At 47.9% G+C, this 17990-nt stretch overlaps 1 protein-coding gene across 10 annotated transcripts in view; it reads right to left on the minus strand.

Annotated features, from left to right (window-relative positions):
* The window catches only part of MBNL1 (muscleblind like splicing regulator 1), a 75110-nt gene that overhangs the window by 39678 nt on the left and 17442 nt on the right, over window positions 1-17990 (minus strand). The gene's annotated exons all lie outside the window — the stretch shown is intronic.

The raw sequence follows: 17990 nt of genomic DNA on the forward strand, positions 1-17990 counted from the left end.
TTGATGGCCAAGGTCACTGCTGAGCCACACAAAAATTAATGTCACATCAATAAACTGTCTCCTGCTGTCCAGCAGTACAGCAGCGGCCCTCCCCCAGCCAGCTGAAGGTCAATTGCTGTCATTATTTTCTGACTGGATTTTTATCAGAGAGGGGATGATTCAGAAGCATTGGTGGGAGCTGCAGCCCCACACCACTGGCACAGGAAATCACTGCTGGGATCCTGAACATGCCAACACATCAACACATCTGGGGTTTTTACTGACATGGTTTACATAACAATTACACATGTATTTATTTTCTTGCCGATAAGAGTTTTTAGGCCTGTCTATCCCTTTTGTAGTGTTTATCCTTGCTCCTAGTGTGAGGTCCCACGGGCAAACCCAAGCCACCAGGCTGCACCAGAGGGGTTGTGCCCCACGGCCAGGCAGGCACAGCCTGCCCGAGCCCTCAGAACCTGCCTGCGGTGGCAGGGACACGTTCCCTGACCACCCAGGTATTTAGTACAACTGTATCCCTGGGACGGGAGCAAGAAGAATCCACACAAATAGTTGGTCGGCATCCCAAGCCAAGAAATGCCAGCATCTGGTAATTACTGCTTGCACTGATGGAGCTGGGACTGTCAGAAGCTGCTGTAAGCAGGAGTACACTAAACAAAGCAGTAATTAACAGGCAATCACGCAGCAGTGTAGCACAAGGGTCAGTCTGAAATACAGCTCCTCACCACTTCCCACCAAGCTGCCTGGGCCACCCTCAGACAACTACAAAGTTTCCCTGGGCTTGACATTACTACACTTACCAAGTTACCAGTGACACAATGTAATGTTGCAACACTTAATGTGTGGTTTAACAGGAATTAATGAATCCCGCAGCATGCACCTATGAGCAAGGACAAGGCACAGACCTCAAGCTCAAAAGCATCCTCACATCAGCAACCGCCCCTGAAGCCTGGAGAGCTGCTGCCACCCACCCAGCGGGCACAGCCCCACACCTTCCTCCCAGTTTCTGTTGGCTGGAATTAAGTAGTCCTACCCCTCTGAAATTCCTCTTTTAAAGCTTAGTTCTGTCTTTTTTTGAAGTGAAAATCAAAGAACAATCATCAAAAGATTAAGATCAGGCTGACAGAAAATTAGACTTGGATTTTTCTTTATATGTGCAAGACAGAACAATCACTGCTCTTCTCTTTTTCCGCTCTATGGCATCATAAAATTGTAACATCAGTAAAACTGTTAGCTTTGGCCCTGGCTGAACCTGATATTCCACCTAGCTAGCTGAACTTTAAATTCCGCCAAAGAGTGAAATCATTCTTCTAGAGTTAGACTGATTACTAGAAACCATATAAAAGAGTACATTTTATGCAATGGAATAGTCAGAATCCCTTCAGAAGGAAGCAGGGGAAGGGCTGGCTGCACAGCACGCAACTCCTGTGGAAACCTCTCTGGTTAAAAAAAAAAATACATAAACTACCCATCTGCCACAGGCAGGGAATGCTTTCTGTCGCTCTTCACTGCTCCTCCTCACTGTCCTTGCTGTTTGCTGGGTGAGGTACAAAAGGAGGAGTTTGAAGCGTGGAGGATTTGGTGGCCTACAGAAATGAGAGTGCTTTGTTACATGGTCACTGCTCATCACCATAAAATCCATGGAGCCTAACTGGGAATGGGTTCTGCTCCGTGCAATTTAGTAACTGAAAGTAGTCAACACACACAAATTAAATCAATTAATACTTTTTACAGTGGTACAGTGCCATCAAAAAGAAAAGAAATAAAAGAGGGAGATGCTCTCCCCTGCAGCCAGGCCTGCTGTAGCTCTGGGTGATGAGTGTTTTAATTCTGTTTTTCTTTCTGTGTTATTTTTCATGTCCTGTTTCTTCTGGGCACTATTCTAGCAGCTTTATCCCTATTTTATCCGTATCCCGGAGGACCGGACAGGGGAGGGCACATGGCAGAACAGACTCTCCTCTTTCCATACAATTGCACCAGCAGCATTCCTAATACTACTAGTTGAAAAATTTAGGTATAAGTTTCAGGTTTTTTTCTAAAACAGCTGACTTTCAGAAAGGCTGAGTGCTCTGTATCCCTGGCAGTCTGCTGAAACACCAGCGTGATCCGCAGCACCCGGCACAGAGCCCACCAGCACTGGCTCTGGCAGGACAAGCCCGTCCTGTGCAGGACCCCAGCCCCTGCTCCTCTGAGATGCAGCAGCACCTCCCGGCAGCCTGCAGCCCCTCCTGGGCCACCAGCACAGCCCCATGTCCCACTGGCCCCCACCCCACCTTCCGAGAAACAAGGGAAACGCCTCAAGTTGTTTCTAAACACTCGGGATGTCTGAGTAAGCCCTGGGTGGCAGAGCAAGGCGAGGCCCTGAGTCAGTTACACTTTGTCACCCTTAATACACAAAAATAAGTTGTTTATTCCTCCTGATGGGTTATTTTTACACTGGCAGCTCCGGGTATCCATGGCAGTTTGCTGCCACTGGTCCCAGCAAAGGCAGGCGCTGGGGGCCCGTCCTTGCCCGGCCATCCCTGTCCATCCTGGCCAACCCTCCTCAGGGCAGAGGGCTGCCCGGTGGGGCTGGGAGAGGTCCTCACACCCAGAGGGACTATGAGAAACACCTTCAGCCACTGCCCCCCCCTGCCAGCTGTGCTGGGCAATGCACGGATAACCATCCTCCTCCTCCACACCTCTGTGCTGCCCCGGGAGCTCCAGGAGGAAAGCCTCCATCTGGGCTGCTGCTGGAGAAGAAACATTTGATTTCCCATCATCTGGAGGAAAGCCTTTCTGAATCAAAATGTGCCCACGGCTTCCAGCGAGGCAGAAACAATTCCTTCGTACAGACAGGCAGCATTTATCAGCTCAGGACAGCTGAGGAGAAGTGAGCAATGCCCACCCTGGCTGCACCCACTTGGCTGCTCAAAGGAAGGACCAAAAAGTGCAGCTGTCCCCAGCAGCCTGAACACTGGCTCACAGGACACTCCTGCAGCAACCAGTGACAGCTCTTCTATGTACACAACTCTCTTTATACCCCCTGGGCCTGGGGGATATCGGCCCAGCTGAGCCAACTGTAAGTGCTGCTGCTACCAAAGAATGGCTGGTGAAAGGCACGTGGGAACGTGGCAGAGCGGGACAGCGGCAGAGGAAGCTGCTGGCAAGCAAATATTGCTCAACATGACACCAGTATTGGGGAAAAACTGACAGAGTGGAATAACAGGAAGCTTAGTCACTTCTGGACAAAAAAAGCAAGGCGTATGAGAGAGAGGTGGAGGGGAGCAGAGCAGGGAGGGTCCAGAGAGCAGACATCGGCTTGCAGCAAACCCTTGGAAAACAGAGTGGGATCTGCTGCATCCCTGGGCAACTCCAGCTAATGACTTGTGTTAATGACTGAAGTTAGACTGTGACCTAGTGAAACCACATCTCCAACTCCTCTGCCCTCCGAAGCAAGGAGAGCACCACAGCTGCTCAGCACGGGGGAGCCAAGGAGGGATGAAAAACAGCAGTTGAATTCAAGTATTTAATTTTCCACAATTATCATTATCTTTCAAAACTACCACAGAACAGCTTCAGGAGCTGAGCCAGGTACGACTGACGCCGCACAGGGCACTCATCCCTCCTCCAGGACAGCCATCATTCCCATTAAAAATTACAATGAAGGTCTGTCTTATAAGTAATTCAGATTTCAGTGGCAAAAAAAGGAGAACCGTTGGTATCTTTGATATTGGGAGGAAAAGGGATAGTTAAAAGCAAGCAAGGGTAGCAAAGTAAGTGTTGTGGGCAGATAAAGGCTGATGCCTCATGTTTATCTCACCTAGCAAGTGTGTGCTGAGGCATAAGGAAAGCTTCTTAACCGAGGCTGAGGGAACTGGGATTGTTTAGTTTGAAGAGGAGGAGGCTGAGGGGAGACCTCACTGAGACCTCCAGACATGACTGCCAGACCTGGGAAGAACAGAGCAGCAGCAGAGCCACCGGGCTCTGCAGGGATGGAGTGGGACAGCTGAGCCAGACAGCACCAGGTCCACCTGCCCAGCCTGTTCCTGCCTGCTCTGGAGGAGGTCACCAAAGCCACCAGCAAAGTTTTGTTGCATTTCCAATTTGTGGTGGCCAGCTGTGCCTTGCCTTCACACACATTGATGAAACAGAGCTCGAGGCAGGGGCTCAGTCCAGTGTCCAGCCACTGTGTCCTCAGGTCAGTGTCTGGCTCCACCACCAACACACCATGACATGATCCAATAATTGTTACACTGGGACATAAATGCTAACAAAAATTGGAAGTTTCAACACATCCTCATGAAGAATTTCTTGCTCAGACCTCTGTACTGCACCACCTGATGTGGGAGGATGGCAGGATCTGGCAGCAAAGCTGGACTCAACAGGCCCTGTATCAGGCACAGATTTATTTTTCACACATCTTGGAATAATTTCCTGCACTAAGTGCTTTCCAGGCCTCATAACACTGATATTGTAGATCAATATTTCACAAAGACAAAGCTGCATGACGGATGTATGCACTAATTAAACTGTATCTAACAAGCAGTGCTGCTGTAATCACACACCCTGTATCCCTTTGAGCTTTTCCACCAGAGCTTTGGCCTTGCTCACATTCTACACAAAACAGAACGACAATGAAGCCACAGAACAAAAGCTCCACTGTAAGTCACAGTGTGCAAATAAAGATAGTATCCACGCTGTCCACACCAGTGCCATGCAAATACAATTAAGGTTATGAAAAAACATCACTTGCTCTCATGAACCCTCCATCCTCTGCTAAAGCCCCTGTACAGGCTTTACTTTTTAAAACGCAACTCATTGTTAAAGCAAATACATGTGTAATTTTTACTCCGTTGCACAGATCCACTATTGGGGGAAAAAACCAGCAATGATAGTTCAGAAAAGCTTATGGAATATGAGACAATTACATTAGAGGAGCAGAAAGTACATAAAAACAGCAGAAACTGTTCTTTAGCATCTGTAAGGTCTTACAGAGCATCTGGCTCTGAAGGAATAAAGAGGTGAAGATTAATCTGTCCTGGCTCTTTTTCTTGAGTTGTTGAATAGAGGAGGTCAATGGACATGAATTAGAGGGAAACACAGATGGCAGGATTTATTTTTCTAAAGTTAAATAATCACGAAATATGCCAAAATACTGCTTTGTGGTCAGAATTCCCTTTAGTTGTTTATTTTAAGTGGGCACTGACAATTGAAATGTCTTGTCACAAAAACAAACTGTGCAGAGAGAAGCAGCAGCTTTCCCCTGGAGGGAAGCACAGTTCCCAGGTCCTTTCTGCTCAGGGCCACAGCAGCAGAGGGCTGCTCAGGGCCAGAGGGAATTCCAACCCCAGCAGGAGGGTTCAGAAACCCAAATGCCAGGGTGAAAAGAAGGGGAGCATCTGCTCTACAGAAGCAGTCCTCCTGTGGGAAGTGGCAATGGCACTAATGGCAGTTTAAGTTCGTTATAAGACATTTCCACAGTTCCACCACCTTTCCCACAAGCTCTGAGAAGAAGCAAACACAACCTCTGCAGATACTATCTGTGGTGCCCATGAGCTCAGGAACACGCACACGGCCTGAAGACTTCACGCTCTCGCCTAAAGTGCTCAGCCACAGAGCTGGTGGGAAATTAAGTATTTTCCATGTGTGGGAGCCAACTGAACTGATGAAACAAAAAGTAACATTCAGAAGGAAGACCAGGGTATCATGATCTCATGTGAGAAGCACTTCTTCCCTAAGTTCAGCATGCGTGAGGCAGAACCAAAGTGCAGAGATGAGAGCATCGGCCTCGGGGCTGGGCTGGAGAGCTGTGTTACAGGTGTTTGCTCTTCAAGGACCTAAATTCTCCTCTAGTAGGTTTCACAGAGATCTATGAGGAAGGAAACAACTCACTTCTGAGTATTAAAAGGAAATAAAAACGCCATTAAATTCCCCTCTTCTCCCCCATTTTTTTCTTTTTTTTTTTTTTTTTTTTTTTAGCGAGACCAGAGTGGCTTTAAAAGTAGTAAAACAAGAAAAGTTAAAGAGCAAATGAGAACTTTCTACACTATAACCTCCCTACAACAAAACAAGTTCAAGTGAAAGTCCACCAGTACTGCCAAACCCAAGAAGCCCCAGCAAGGCATTTCAGGGGATCCAGAGATGTGCTGCTCCCCACAGCCAGTGATGTCCCCTCCAAGGGCAAAGGACAAGACAACACTTAATGAGCACACACCCTCCACAAGAACAAAGCCACTTAACATCAGGCTCCTCAGCAGGGCTGGCAAAATTAATTTTCCCTCTCCAAGAGTGAGAGCTGGAGCCCATCCACTCCTGCCACAGAAACTGGAGGAGGATGGAGAAGAGGAGGGAGAAGGGCAGCCAGGACCAGAAGCCAAGACAAAAAGAAAGGAGGAAGGCTGGAGGGAGAGCTGGCACTGCTGCCCATGGCTGCTCCCACTCTTGTTCCAGGAGGTGCCACACCAGCACCATCCTCCTCCTCCTTCGGCTGCACAGTAATGGCAGCAAGGCCGGAGAGCAAGGAGGACCCTGACTGCTGATGCCTTCACGTGCTCCTGGACTTGGTCCTACCAACAGCACCTGATCCTGTTCTAGGCAGGCCCTTGGAAAGGGCTCCCTGTCCCCTGGTGAGCACTCAGCACAGCTTTCCTGCCAGGAGCACAGGGCCCAGCCTCCTGCAGGCAAACACCTCTCAGTCCACAGAGCAGTGGCAGCACCCTGGGAACCCCTGCCTCGCCCAGCTTGCAGGGCCAAGACATTCCTGAAACAAAGTTCAGGAGCAGAACCTGAGTAATTAGTCAGGTGATCAAAACAGAACTCAAGAAGTCACTTAAATACATTCAACTACTTGTCATTTAAATAAAACAGAGAGAAAAAAATGAAGCAGCTGTGGATGGTGCTGGACAAGTGACCCTTTCCTGTACACCAGACAGCAGTAAAATCTAGCAGTGCTTTCCAAGTTTAAAAAATTAGATATGGATGTATTTTTAGCAACTGCTATTTTCAATTTGTTTAAGCACAAAGCTGAGGTTCTTCACTCACAAAGGACCCTTCCAGCTGCCGAAGGCTTCTTTTTACATACAAAATCAAAGCCAATGGACAAACCAAAGCAGCCTGAAAGAAATTTGGAGGAGTCACCTGGCACCAGCTGCTGCAATTGCTGGAATAATCCATAGCAAGGTCAAGAATTCAGGAGACATGGGACAGAACTGCTGGTGCCTGAGGATGCCTCCCCAGTGATCCCTGGCCCCAGTTTATCTCCTTGCTACAGGCAGGGTCACAGGGTGTCTCAGGACGATAACTCCCTCTCCTCACAAACTACCAGCCCCCTCAGCCCGAGGGAACTGCCCCTTCATGTCCCCAGCGAGAGCGCCGGTGAGCAAGGACACACTGCAGCCTTTGGGAGGCCAGGGGCTGTGTTTTGGTGCACCGACTGATGTTGTATGCAGAAAGGAGCCTTAACTCCTAGCAGTGACACCCTACAGTGTCACTCTGCCAGCTCACACCATGAGGTGGCTTCTGAGTGTCAGGACAGTGTCACTGTCACACCTCCCGAGGGGCTGACAGCCGTTCCCTCTGGTCCCCAGCGACGTACATGGGAAACAAAGTCAACAAAACATTACTTTTCAAAAAGTGTTAAAAACAAGCCATCTGGTGCACTGCAGAAACTCATGCAGCAGTAACACCTGTCCACACAGACACCCACCACAACCAGCCATAGCTTTATCAGCACACACAGACAGAAAAAAGCCAGGCAGGGAAGGGACAGTCCAGCTGCAGAGCCCTTCTGGATCAGTGGCAGATAAAGTGTAAAACCAAGAAAGTCATCATGGCAGTGTCATTTACCTCATGAAGTTTAAGTTTTAAAAACATCAATGTGAAACAAAATAGATTAACGCCAAGCTCAACTATTTTTGAAACCAGTGCAGTTAATAAGGGAGAAGAACATAAATAGAAATCAAAATCAAATTACTTTAAGGGCCCTTTTTGAAAGATAGGTCTTTTAAAAATAATCAAACACTTCATCTCCTGTGTTTCCTCTACTTGACTGTCTTTAAGCTTTACCCCTGAAAAAAAAAAAATAGAGTCAGCAGGTGTCTACTCAGATCACTTGCTGTTTCCCTCATGTCTTTGGAGGGAACAAAACTCCATCCTTACCCCAAAGCCCTGCTTATGTTGAGGATCAGGAGAGCCCTTCCCTGCCCTCCACTCCTGGAGGGGGGCAGCTCTCTCTGGTTTCCTGCACGCCAGTCAACTGGCACCAAAAAGGCAGCAACTACAAAAGAGCATTTAAGACCAGCCTGCCTTTAAAACCTACCCATGATACAGACTGACCCAGAGCCAGAGAGAGCAATGCACTGGCTCAGTAAATTGTGTAGGAGCTGGAATACCTCTTGCTATCTATGAATACCTACCAACACCTGCAGCACGCACATGCCCAGCACAGGCACCAGAGGACTGCTGCTCCCAAGCACTGCCAGCCTGTCTGCTCACAGCTAATTAACAAACAACAAACCTCTGGGTGCCAAACACTTTTATCAGAATCCAAATCCACCACTGGAACCTCAGAACAATTCTGATACCAGATCTACTTGTGTTTGCCTGGCTCCCTAGAAGGGTCACACACAGGCTCCTGGGGAGCCATACTGGGAGCACTGGGACACCAGCACGGCCATCCCAGGGAAGGAACCAGAGCATCCCCAAAAAGCTGCTCCCGTGGCACAAGAAACCCCTCATACCCACAGAGGGGACAGCCACCAGCCCCCAGAGACCCCAACAGCCTGGAACTAAAACAAAGCCACCAACCCCCTCCTTACGGAACCTCCTGAAAAAATACATCTTTGATGTACTAAAGCAACTAAAAACAGACCCAAGAAAATTGGCTGAATTTCTTATATACCAAACAGAACGAGATTAAGTAAACTTCTTATTTCAAGAAATACTTTAAAAAGGAAGGAGCAGGAGCAGCAGCTGCATTCAAAGTCCTGCCCGCAGCAGCTGAAATGATACAGAATCACAGAATATTAGGGGTTGGAAGGAATCTCCGATGATCATCAAGTCCAACCACCCTGCCAGAGCAGGACAAAAAAAAAACCAAACCAAACACCAAAACCAATAAAAAGCATAAACAAAAAAACCAACCAACAACAAGTAAGGACGATCACTTGGAAAGGCATCTAGATAGGTCTTCAAAGTCTCCAGAGAAGGAGACTTCTACAAGCAGCTGGATGTATTTTTAAAGAAACTGCTTGTAACACATTCTGTTCATCTAAATCTTCATGGCTCCCATTCTGTTAACTTTACCAACACTCACAGGTGAGCTACCCCAGGGAGTGACACAGGCAGAGGCCCCAGGGCACCATGGCAGGTCTAACCCCCCGGGGCCAGCCCAGCAGGACCTGTTGCTGTGCCATGGGCACACAGAGCCCACCCTGTGGGCATCACCCTCATGGACCAAGCGGTGAAGGCAAGGAACCATCCTGACACCCACACTCCTGACCAGGCCCCAGGCAGGGGCAGGAACATGATGAGAGTTGAATGAACGTTGTTTATGATTAACCACTTCATGATATGTCTGTTCCAGATCCTGAGGGTATGAGATATTTGAGTTTATATGCAATGAAGTTTCTATTTCTCCTTTTTTTTTTCCTAAGTATAAAATCCAGCCATCCATCATTCAAATAGGAGATGTGATATAAAAAAGCAGCCAGAAATTCTGGTATTCTGGACTTCAATCAGTACAAACTGGCACCTTTCCTTAGGGAGAGCTGCTCAATTTGTCATAAAGAAGCCATGTCAATTTATACTCACAATGGATAACTAAAAAAAACAGAGTAGGAACCCCAGCAGCACCTCTGCAGAAGCCAGTGTCAACACCAGGCTTGGACTCTGTGTACAATTTAGCTTATTTCAGTCAATTTCCAGGCTTTAGGAAAGTAATGTTCCAGGAAAGCTTTAAACACAGTAATCCATGATCTAATAAACTGGTTGCCAAAATGTTGGTATGTCTGCCTTCCCACAGTGGCATCCTTACCTCTGCCAGTCCCTTCCCTGTAAAGACACAGGTAGCTGCCCCACAAACAGAAGTCAGATGCATCACACTGGGAAGGCACTTAGTTTTGGTTTGTGTATCATCACTGTGCCCTTCTCCCTCACACAGGTATCTAGAGATTTCAGAAAAATTATGCAGGCTATTTATATGGCTTGTTTTCCAATCTATGTGACAGCACCCATTCTTCTCTCATTCCTGTCACTAGGAAAACTGCTCCATGCCAGCTGACAGATCCCACTGCCCAGGCTGCTCCCCCCTGCCCACTCTGTTTCAGCCCTCCAGTAACACCACCTTCAGTTTTGAACAAGGGCCTTGCTTAGTGCAACTAGTTTTCTATTTAAAATATAATTTACTTGATTTGTTGCCATTAGGCGTTGTTGCTATTGTTTAACAATTGCATGTGGAAAAGTGAATTTCTCACCAACATTATCACACTCATCTATGCCTCTAGGTTTCATCTTCCTAAGGAGTGTTTTCTGAACACAAAATACAACTTGCAAATAAGCTGTTACAAATAAGTTGGGGAACTTACTTGTTACTGGGGAAAAATACCTGTTTAAATTCTTCTAAACACTTTTTCCAGCAATATTTTAAACTATCATCCAATCCTATGCTGGTACCACCTTTGCTAGTACCAGTGGGAAAGTGCAGAATTTTACTTTCAATGCAATGAAAAGCTGAGTTAACTTTACAGTCCAGAGACCCTTTTAACTCATGCTGTATAGAGTTTATAATGGTTTCCAAAAAAGCCAGCTTTACCTGAAGCTGTGTGGTACCACTGCTCTAAAACCCCCTTTTGCTCCTTCTGTTCAGTCGAGCCACAGGAAAAGATGAAAACATTGAATTCTGTTGACAATGTGCTTGTCCCTTTTGCCAGAGGCTCCTTTGCCAGTTTGCAGTTCCACACACATTCACTCCTGTGCAATGAACCCTTGGGCAAGTGAGAAATTCCCCTGAACAACAAACCCTACCACAAGCCCCCCCCCTTCCTGGCATCAGTGGGAAATACTTACATCACAAATTACTCTTTTTTCTATTAAAAAATTCCTTGCACTCCACTATCAAAAAGAACTTTGCATTCTCAGGTAGTTTATTTTAAACTAAAGTTGCCATATATATCCCTGGGTATCCATCCACCCATTGCCTGCGTGTCTTGTGCAAGGGAAGCATCTTACTGTGCTCCATAAAACATCAGGTGCAGTTTCAGTGTTCAATGAATAACAGGAACCAAGAACTTAGTAAAAACAACAAAATGACTCTTCAGTTTCCTTCGAGAAGTGTCTAGTTTGGGTGTGAAATCTTTAATCACTCATTTTGCCCAGTCTGGGTTTTCCCTAACTTGCCTGTATTTCCATCAGCCATTTTCAAAGACTTCCATTAAACGTGTGTACTCTTGTTCCTGCATTAACAAACTAAGCAAAAATGCATGCTGCTCCTGACACTGCTGTGCTAGCTACCACACACTGCTAAAAATCTGCCAGGCTCCTGTGAAGTGAAAACACCCTCCATGGGCCAGTTGAGGCTGGACAGATTTCCCTCAGTATAAACATGCAACCCCTCCCTCACCCAGCCCAGAGGCTGGCACCAGAATCCTCCCAGGAACACTGCAGACCCCTGGGACCTGAGCTGCCTTTGGCTTATGACCTGCCCCAGCCATCAACGGCCACCTTCCATCTCTGGTCAACAGCACATCTGCTCCTGCATCTTCCCCAAGAAAGGTGGCCTCAGAGCCACCCACCTCCCACATCCCCACGGCCCCTCTTTGCGCTGTGACCCAAAAATTGTCCCCACAGCCATTTCCCTTTTTCAGATTTAAAAGTCAATCCCACAACTATTCATGTTTATATTTAAGCCTGGAAATGATCCCATTCAAATTCAGTGAAATCACATGCTCACAAAAGTGAAAGGCTTTGCTTCCTAAAAAAACTGCTCCTCTCTTCAAATAGTAGTCCATTCCTTTCTTGCTAACCCTCTGTACTACTTCACCAAGTTAGGAACAGTCCAGAGGAATCTGGAGCCAAAGAGTCTTTCCAGGAACTTGACAGGACTTGAAGAGCACTTGAGATGCAATCTCAGTCCAAACCCCCTACCCCAGCCAGCTGCTTCCAACTCTCCTGCTGAAGCCTTTCAGCAACTTCTGGAGTACCAGTGTGCTCCCACTGGAGCAGCTTTAGTGCTCCCATCTCTGAAAAGCCAGAGAATTTTGCGGGATCTCCAGGGTGGAGAGCTGGCAGTCCAAGAACACTGGGGGCAGAAGGCTGCTGAGTTTAGCACTTTTATCAGCCAGGAAGCTTATGCAGTGACTGGGATATAAAAAAACTCCATCTGAGGAAACAGATCCTATTTGTCACACCAATGTGACAATGCTACATCCAGGGATGCTTCTGCTCACTCTGAAGCAGGGACCACATTTCTCCAGGCAGTGTCCATGAACAGCAGCTCTGCCTCCCAGTCCTGGAGGAGATCTCAGCCCCAGGCTGGGCACCCAGACACCCTGGGGAAACCCCACTGCCCACCCACGGATGGATGAGGCCCAGCTGGGCAGGGGGCACATGCTGGACTGCTCTGTTGTGACCCTGCCAGCCCCTTGTCCTGCCAGGGACCTGAGGCAGCTCCCGCTCAGGACATGTCAGAGCTCCTGGAGCTCAAACCAGCACTGCCTGGGGAGATGACCAGTTTCCAGCACAGAGTCTGGTCCTTCCAGGTCTCCTACGCTGCTGCTAGCACAGCAGGAGCTCAGGAAGCTGCTGTGTCCCACAGCTGGCACTGCTGCTGTGAAGCACTGCAGCACCGCTGCACCCTGCAGATGAAGTAGCTGGATTTATTATTCCTCTTTTAAAAAAATCCACTTTACCACATGTTAATATTTTCCTCTATTTGAACAAAATCCTGGAGTTGCTTCCAACTACCTCACTGGGTACTTCATATCAGTTAAATAATTAGATATTCCCTAACGAACGCTCACACTCCCAACCAAAACACGTTAACGCTTCTCCAAATTAAAAAAACAGATGTGATCACTCTGTCTTCAATGCAATTTGTTGCTTGCAACAGATTCTAGAGTGAACCTTGGCAACAAGGCATCTGTATTCAGAAAAACAGAGCAACAGATATTTGGAGTCATCCCGGGCAAGGAGCCTCAAGGCTCCTCCTGACCACTCATCTGAAGACTTGGGATGAATGGCTGAATATTCTTGACATCAGGTTTTCTTGTTTTATGCATCTTTAAATTTTCCCTGCAAATCAGTTCAGAATTTGACTGATTTTGACCGTACCCAGCAGAGTTTCCGACCATTCCTAACAGAAACTGACACTGGTTTCTATTATGTACAGCCTCTAAAAAAATAAATAAATCACAGTGCAAATGCTGCAGAGAAATGCTTTTCCTGTTTAATTTCTTCCTGCAGATATAGAGCTGAAACTGTAATATGAACTCTGAACACTGCAGTGAGCTGTAACTCTTTTGTCTGAATATCTGCTAAGGTTTCAAAATGCCATTTATATTCGCCCAGAGGAACACGCGTGGTTTCGATTGTTTGGTTTATTTAATGGACTATTTGCCACTCGGCCTAACAATTGCACCATTTTCCCAATCTATTTGCCACTTTCCCTCCTCTCCTGGAGCTCAGCCTACTGGCAGATGTACAGGCTGAGGAGGAGAAAAATGGCAAACTGGATCTAAGGAATTTGAACACTGTTTATATTTTCTTTCTTTTTACTGCTTTATAAGTTTCCTTGGAATCAGACAGACTCTGTCTCCCAGCCCCTGAGCCAACCCAAACCCTGCACCCTGGAAAACATGACTGCCTGACACTGAAGTGATGCTGGACCCCCAAAGTTAAAATTACTCAGGAGGCACCTGCTGAACTGCTCTCTATGTTTCTGGATATTTTTTTTCTCCCTTAATTAATGCAGAGACAAAGCTAATGATCTGCCATTCTCCTATTCTTAGTGAAATGCACGTCCTGTGGTTTTCTTTTCTGCCACATCTCTGAGGTGTCAGGAACAAGGGGATCATCTATAATAAAGCGTTTATATATTTTTAAGGCTTCTCAGTAAAAAGTGGTCTATCACTTTCACAGAGTTCAGGAGTTTCATTTTTAAAAAAATAAGGTTTTCTACAACAGAAGATAAAATACTGTGTGTCAGTGGATCTCAGACACCAGGCACCAGAGCTTCAAAACTCAGCCACCACCAGTGAAAACACTTGGACTTCCAGTCTCTAACTTGTTATTAGAATTACAAAAGAAAGCAGAGAAATGTGAATGTTCAAAACTTTTCAGCTGGTGAAGGAAGAGCAGGAAAAATCTTTTACATTCCATCAGGACATCCAATTGAAGCATAGAGCAGCCATCTCAGCAGGGGCATCATTTCAGACAGCAAAAAATTACTTGAAAGTTGCAGTGCGTGTGGTGAACATGAGGGACAACCTGTGACCCAGCCCAACTCCTGCACTGCTCCCCAAGCCCATTGACTTGCTGGGATGTTCCCATCAGTTCCAACCGGCCCGATTTGGATCCCAACAGCTCCACCCCGCAGAAAGCCACCACCTGCAGAGCAGGAGCACCGGACAGAGGGGCTGCTGAACCCAGGCAGCACTGAAAAAGAGTCTGAGACCACCACACCCTGTGCCCACCTTCTTCCTCACTGCTTTTACACTTTCAAAGACCCCAGGGTAGCGTGGCAGCCCAAGGACATGGCATGCCCGGCCAAGCTGCAGGCAGGACGGCGGGTGTCTGAGGGCAACTGCAGCCGCCTGTGAGATCTGCACTTGACATGCACCTCCCCATGGCTAAGACATCTTTATCTCATTTTTCAGGAAGCGTCAGATGACTCATCTATCGGAACATATGACGAAGTTAATGTAATTTAAAAAATGAACCCTACTTAAGCATCTTTTTCCACGCAAAAAATGAAGAAGAATGGTTCAAAATTATGCTAAAAATCTAATTTCTGTTGCAAACTGGTTTCCTGATTTAGGAACTCGAGAGCTTATTTTTGCTGTGGACAGTTTAACAGGCTTTTGGGCATCCAAATTAAGGAAAAAAATCCTACAACATTTAAACAATGCAGAGCTGGAGCTGACTCAGCCACTCAAGCGCACAATTTGAATATACTACATAATCATTCTTGTTTTAAAATTATTCTCTTAATATCTAAGGGCTAGATTATCCCACACACATTTATCTTGATTAACGCACTACCCTAAGGACAGCCTTGCAGATTTCATTAGGCCTAATTAAGAAACCGGGTATTCAACAGAGGGATGATAAAATCTTGCTCTGATTGACATGGCCCTGACCTCTTCCTTGCACCACCCCGCCAGGGTCAGAGAATCCCTGCCTTCCTTTTTCTCCCTCGTTCTGCTCCTGAACATGCAGCAACTCCTCAGTCAGCAGTTGAGAAGTAAGAACTTGCAGGGTGCCCAGGGGTTTCTCCAGGGGACCCTTGCCCAGCGCTCAGGGCTGCCGTGCCCCCCTCCCCAGCAGCCGCCGGCACCATCCCTGCGGGAGCAGCACGACCTGGGGCTGGGCATGCCCCTCTCTTTCTGCTCTAGACCTACCCAGTTTTTGCTTTTCTTTCACAGGGAGGGGATAAAAAAACTTTAAAAAGAAAAGCATTTTACCCAGGCGAAAGCTCCACTTCTGAAATGCACCTTTATCTCCCAGGAGCAGAGATGAGTTGCCCCGTCCCCGCCCCACGTGTGCAGAGGACACCTGGGCTGGAGGCCAAAGTCTGCAGGCAGCTGAAGGGTGCAGCCATTTCACGGGGTCCCCACAGAAAGTGTTTGCTTTGCCTGTTTGTGTTCTAAATATAGCAGAGCACACTGGCCATCTCCAGCTGGAGAGCCAGGGCTGCAGCACCAACCACCCGGCCCGGGCAGCCAGTGTCATGCGTGTCCAAGAGACACCAACACGCGTCCGTGGGAGCCCCGCGAGTGAAAGGTGCACTCACAGTTTGTGAAGAAACACTCAGTGACTAAACATGCCTTATGGCCAAGAGACACGCAGGAACAGCTGTTTAGCTAATATTAATTCTACACAGAAACCTGGTATTTCAACATTAAGGTCAATTTGTAGATGTACTGCTATGTGAGTAAAGAGCAAGGATGTTACATCTACACGGAGCTACTGAAATATTAACAATTACTTTTGAATGTCCTAAACAATGTTATTTTTTTTTCCTTCGGTAAACTAGCTGACCTTACAGGGCCTAAACAAACCCAGTACATTTCCCTAAGTTGTTTGCATAACATCTACAGTTTATGATACTGCAGAAAATGCAACAACGTAACTGGTGCTTGTTTAGCCGAGCACACACACAGACTGATAAAGATGTGAAACAAAACCAAAACCCAGCGACTGCTTTCCTACCATGCGGACTGGACAGGGAACTCCAGAAGAGATATTCCCTGTTTTGTTTCCTTCCCAGCACACACCTCACTGCTGTACTGCCTGCACACCAGGAGCCTGTGGAGCTATGCAATGCTGGATTGCTCCCTACAGCTGTTCTAGGTGCACCCTGCAGCTCCTCACAAAGGTAGCAATTATCTCCTGCCTTAAAAAAGGAAACGGAAGAGCCCTGCTGGTGGCAAGAGAAGAGCCTGCCCGTGCTGCCAGGGATGGGGACAGTTGGCTGGTCCTCAGCTTGTCCCTCATCCAGACACAAGCCCACGCTGCCCTCCTCACCCAGCAGCAAGGTGCCAAGACCCTTCCAGTGACCGTGGATGTCAGAAACGTGGGAGGAGGACACTGACCTACAGCAAGCCCAGGTGATGCCCCCGCAGCACAGGAGACTCAGTTCAGTTAACTGGTGTCTTGTTTCGACCTTTTGGGCTGATCCTTGCTCTGGAGAGCTCAAGGCCAGCATGGCACCCTGTGCCTGAGCAGCAGCTCAGGGGGGAGGATGCCCCAGTGGCCACCGTGGGTCTGGTTGCAGCCCACCCAGCCCTGCCCCTCACTCAGTGCAGGTGGAGGCCCGGGCCAGGCCCTGCTGCAGAGGTGTGCTGCCATGGGGCAGCCTGCTGCACGGCCGGCCACGGCACAGCGTCCTGGCCACAGTGGCTGCCCCACACCTCAACATGCCAAGGCAGTGCCAGGCGGGCTCACTGCTGCCCAGGGGTGGTGGTCATGGTGGCCCTGCCATCAGAGGCCCTGGGCTGCTCCTTGCCGAGGGCGATACCTCAGGGCCAGGACTCCCCATCGGCGCTGGCAGCCCCAGCACGGCTCCCAACATCAACACTTGAGAACGCACAGGAACGTTTCCACGTCTTAAAACTAGTTTCTCTCCCCACCCTGTGCATCATAATAACTGTAATTTTTAAATAAATCTGAATGCAGAAACAAAAAGCATTTTTACTGCCCTAAGTTAAAACATGGCTGGGGGTGGTGGGGCTGGTATTTCGGGCCCAAGAGCATTTTAAAGATTCACTCTCTACCCCCGACACATTCTGAAACTGAGCAGTGCTGCAGGCCTGGTACCAAACCCTGTGACCTGCCCCCTGCCCAGCCCCACGCTGGGGCCCGGCTGCTCCGCCAGCCCCCCGACACTGCAGCCCCCTCCGACACTGCAGCTCCCCCAACAGTGCAGCCCCCTCCAACAGTGCAGCCCCCCTGCCTCAGCATGTCCCTGCCTGACCCCCAAGCCCTGACCCCGCTCCACTTCCCAGGCCCTGGTCCCAAGAAGTGAAAACTGTAGTGCAGAAAATCTGACAGGCATCTTTCCGTTTCCCAACTTCTGATTTCTTATGACTCTACTGAATTAATGCTGTACTGTTTGTGGGATGAGTATTTTAAAGGTAAAGGTTATTTAACTAATCAAAAAAGGAAGGGAAGGGGCTGGGATCCACCAATCCAACACTAACTACTGAAACTACAGCCACAGTAAACCAACAGCCTCACATTGACAGCACCTAACTCAGATTTGCCCCCTAAAAATCATGGTGAGGCTGCACCCCCTC

This window comes from Apus apus, chromosome 8, assembly GCF_020740795.1.
Source record: "Apus apus isolate bApuApu2 chromosome 8, bApuApu2.pri.cur, whole genome shotgun sequence".
In the NCBI taxonomy this organism is placed as follows: domain Eukaryota; kingdom Metazoa; phylum Chordata; class Aves; order Apodiformes; family Apodidae; genus Apus; species Apus apus.